The 4,379-nt window shown below is 43.8% G+C and overlaps 1 protein-coding gene and 1 long non-coding RNA gene across 3 annotated transcripts in view; one reads left to right on the top strand and one right to left on the bottom strand.

Annotated features, from left to right (window-relative positions):
• Positions 1-164, bottom strand: part of Rcan1 (regulator of calcineurin 1) — a gene marked incomplete in the record, with an annotated part of 78,336 nt that extends 78,172 nt beyond the window's left edge. The window contains 1 exon segment of the mRNA XM_005375706.2: positions 1-164.
• A 63-nt stretch (positions 165-227) lies between these two features.
• Positions 228-3,981, top strand: LOC102028615. 2 transcript variants are annotated; one of them, XR_001231182.1, is made up of 5 exons: positions 228-316; positions 425-541; positions 1,114-1,217; positions 3,312-3,447; positions 3,703-3,981. It is a non-coding gene; the product is annotated as an uncharacterized LOC102028615 (long non-coding RNA). The 2 variants fall into 2 exon arrangements; XR_259604.2 differs by lacking the exon at positions 228-316 and having other exon boundaries at positions 336-541.
• Positions 3,982-4,379: the final 398 nt, after the last annotated feature.

Below are 4,379 nucleotides of genomic sequence, written 5' to 3' on the forward strand. Positions count from 1 at the left end.
GCCCCTGTGCGCCCCCGCCGGCTGCGCGGGGTTCGCACGCCAGAGCCTCGCGCTCTCTGCTCCGCGCCGCGGCCGCCGACTCCCGGTTAACCCCCTCTGGATCGCGCTGCTGCCGGGAGTCAACCCCGATCCCTCCGAGGCGGCTTCTGAACGCCGGCCCCGCCCGCCTTCATTCTGCGCGGGAGGGGCGGAGGCGCCTGGCTGGCCCAGCTCCGAGAGCAGAGGGCCGGCGGGTTCCGAAGTGGTTCCTTTAAGACCCGCCCACGCTGGGCGAATGTATCCCGCCTTTCTAGGAAAAAACACCAGTCAAGCAACGGTATTCTCTTCACGTGATCGTCATGTTCCGCCCTAAGTCTGAAGTCTAAGGGCAGCCATGTTGGTTAGGGGCAAAGGCCTTTTTTAACCACATCTGCTTTTTTGACAGCTGGCGGTAGCTACGGAAAGACATCAGGCGTGGTCTTGAATTCTTGGGATGACAGTTGAGGAGACATGAGGGAGATCTAGTTGTGGCTACGTCTCCAGCCGCGGCCACTGGCAAGTGGTTAGAGGCTTAACCTATATTATCAGATATAGTTGTAAATGAAGACTGAAGTAGACCACAATAACAATACCTTACTTTTCTACTTCAGCTTTTTAATCATTGTATTAGTGTCCAAAATTGATATAATTTGAAATACTTTATTTTTACTACCCACTATGAACCATGTACAATAGAAAATGGAAAAAAAAGACAGTGATCTTTGCCTTTGGAAGTTTATTATAGAGGAAAAGTAGAGGATTTCAAATAAGCCCATCTCTTTCTTCCTACTAAATGCAAGTCCTTCACCACAAAAGACAGTGTGATACAGTAAAATCTTAATCCTGAATTTCAGTTTTGCTGTTGATTCTAGGAATAATCATCCAAATCTCATGTTCCCTTTTTAAAAATAAGATTGTATGTGGTAAGAATCCAGCAGATGTTCAATACATGGTAGCTTTATGTACTAGGTTCTTTGAAGAATGTGAAATAAGATCTTTATTTTCTCCTGAAGTAGGCTTACTTTCCAGGTAGGAAGTATAACTGATTATAATTAAAACTACTGTACACCCAAGTAACAGTTGGTGTTTGTTTAGCATATGCAGGGTTTGAGGCTCTGTTGTTGCTATTATGATGACCTTAGGGGAATTTATGCTCTCATGGACCTTAAATCCAAGGGAAGGAGTGGATCCATGCAGAGGTAAGTCATAAAGTAGAATGGAATGTGAGGCTGTGGGGAGCCATTGCATATAATATCTAGTGGGAATATAAAGCGGTGCAGCCACTTTGATAAGCAATTTGGCAGTTTCCCAAGAAGTTAAATGGAGATTTACCTTATGACCCAGCAATCTCTTTTCTAGGTGTATGCGTCAAAGAAATAAAACCATACAAAACTTATCCATAAAAGTTTACAGCACTATTACTCATAATAGCCAAAAAGTAGACTCAGCCCAAGTGTTTATCAGCTGATGAAAAGCCACACCAGAAGTCTTGCTATACAATGAAATAGTATTCAGGCTATACAATGAAATAGTATTCAGTCACAAAAAGGAAGCACTGATACTTGCTGCAACATGGGCGGGCTTTGAAACATTATGCTAAATGAAATAAGTGTTTTGCAGAGGGTCACATTTTATTCCACTTATCCAAAATGTCCAGATAGGCAAATCCACAGAGACAGAAACTAGGTTAGTGGTTACCAGGTGCTAGAGGGAGAGAGAAAGTGCCGTGCCTACAAGTGAGTAAGGCATTTCTTTTTCAGGTGTTGAAAATCACCTGAACTTGATCGTGGGGAAGTTTGCACAACTCCAGGAAAATATTAAAAATCACTAGTCGGTGCTCTTGTAGTGTGTGAGTTATATCTCAATAAAGCTGGTGTTTTTTAAAAAAGAGAATGTGACCAAGGCCATGCAGGATTAGATGTAGAAATGCAGCTGAGGGCAAGGCCACACAGAGTTGAAAACCCTCTGCGAACTCTAGCCAGACATTCTGAAAAGGGCAACAAAGGAGATGAGCACCAGTTTTGGAAAAACAATGCCCAGCCAACCCGTTGCTGGGTGGGTCTGTGTTGTTTTCGTGCTGGGACAGTACGCTCTTTCATTGCTGGCTTACTGTAAGCTGCTTATGGCACGCAATGAGGGCCTGGTGGAGTAGGCATGCAAAAGAAAGCACGAGTGAAACAGGAACCTCCAGTCCAGCAGAGCCGGCGCAGCTGCCTCCGTGCTGCGTTAGGACAGGAGTGAGTGGGTACAACCTCAGGCGGGTGACAAGACAAAGTGCGTGCCATTGACTTTGGAATGCTGCTGGCCTTTACCTGGTCATCCCTTGGATGCAGACCAAGTGGGTGTGCCCCTCTCTCCCCAGGTGCTCCCCAGGCAGCGAACAGGAGAGGTGACATTTCTTAGCCCACCAACCAATTACTCCAATAATACCAATTTCTTTAGTGTAGCTCTTAAGTAGTTCATGGGTACACGTGTAAACTAGCTCAGACCATCCTCATAGGTAGGTGTTACTACTGCAGATTCTTGGAGCTGAGGCCCGAGGAGATCAAATGACCTTCCCACAAGCAGACAGCAGATGACAAAGCAGGACCTAACTGGGCTGTCATTCCCACCCAGCTTCTGCTCCTTGGTTCCACAAGAAACAGAAAAATAGGAAGGACCCCCCCCCAATAAAAAGGCAAAAAGGAGAGAAGTGGGAAAGTAAGGCAGAGGCAAAGGAAAGGTGGGGAGATTGAGAGCAGAAGGTAAGAGATGCTTGAATTTAGAAGTGGGGAGCAGGGATGTCGCCCCAAGGGAGAGGCTGCCTCACCGCAGGCTGCCCTGCAGGACACATGCTGATGAAGATGCATGGACATGGCTCTCCAAATGTCAGGGCAAAATGACAGAAAGCTCTCAATAAACAGGATTAGCAACGTGTCTTTTGCATCTGTACATCCAGGCTTCTTGCATTATGCAGGCGATATATTTAGTAAGAAAATGTCCTATTTCTCTTGGCACTGAGAAAATAAAATTGCATAGTAACTGCCACCTTCACCATGCCTTCAAAGCTTAGGAAAGACAGACAGCTGTGCTTTTGCTTTCCCTGACACTCACAATTAATACCACGATCAATAGCCTGACCCAAATGGGAGAAAATAGAGACTATGTGAGCTGTCAACAGCGCAGGCAGAGCCTAAGCAAAACATGCTCCTTGAATGCAGTGGCAGATATTTCTAAGGGTGACATCGTTTAAAAAACACGTGTAGAGTCCTCCAGCCACCTTTGGGAATTGCTCACTGTGCCCTTTTTACCAGGTACAGCAATGAGACCTGAAGTCTATCCCTGCTTCCCGGCATCTCTCTAACTGTACAGCTCTTCCTTCTCATTGGCTCAAAAGAGCTGATTTGAGCCAGATCCTTAGACACTCTGAAGGGAAAGGAACCAAAAGAGGTAAAGAGCTTTCATTTTGCTTTCAAATGGGGGAGGGACCCAAATTTTAATTAATATATCCTACCACCTCCTATTCATTTCCTCTGTATCCACGTCCTTCGTGTCAGCCATTGCAGTTACTGAGTATAAAAGGGAGGAGGCACTCAGAAAACCTTATTTGGCTATTTTTGTTCTTAGCACCTGTCTCTTACATCTATCACAGCCCAGTTATGCAAACGTGGTGATGAGGAATAAGCCAACCTATTCATTTGACAGGTGGGGAAGTTTCACTCTACTGTACTTCCAGTCGCTTTCCATTTTGTTCCGGAAATAGAAGAGAGCCGTGTTCAGGAGGTTTTTTCTGAATGCTTATTAAATAAACCAAAGGCACTCTGAACATTCTGAAAAAGTATAGGCACTTTACAATTGTATTTAAGGTAAATTGCCGACTTCGTGAATGTCTGCTTTTACACGGAATGAACTGTTCCAAAGGCTGCTCCAACAAATAAAACCTTTAACTGAATCAATTGAAAATTTCTATTTTGTTACTGCTTATGAGTGAATAAAAATTTAGTGGTATTTTGTTGTTCTTGTGTTGATTTGTTTTCCTTTTTTAAAAAAGGAACTTCTCCACTCTTTAAGAACCCCTGTTATTTTTGATGTTTCCAGATGCTTTTTAATTCAGAAACTGGGTTATATATTTGGTTTTGAAAAAAATTGGAGTTTGGTTACTTTGTCTTTCCAAGTTTAGAAAGGAGGTTGACTGACTTTTAGAGTTCTCTAAATTCTCTTTTAAGTGTGTTGACACTCATTGGGTTTTTATGTGAGTTAGGCTTCTTCTGCCTGTGATATTTAAAAATTCTGAAGCTAGTTTAAACAAGAATAAATCTAATTAAGGATTCAGGGCTCCTTCTGAAAGTCAAAAGCAGGAATGGAGCAGTCTTGGGAAGGTC

Source organism: Chinchilla lanigera, unplaced genomic scaffold (genome assembly GCF_000276665.1).
Source record: "Chinchilla lanigera isolate Chin_1 unplaced genomic scaffold, ChiLan1.0 scaffold00006, whole genome shotgun sequence".
Taxonomy (NCBI): domain Eukaryota; kingdom Metazoa; phylum Chordata; class Mammalia; order Rodentia; family Chinchillidae; genus Chinchilla; species Chinchilla lanigera.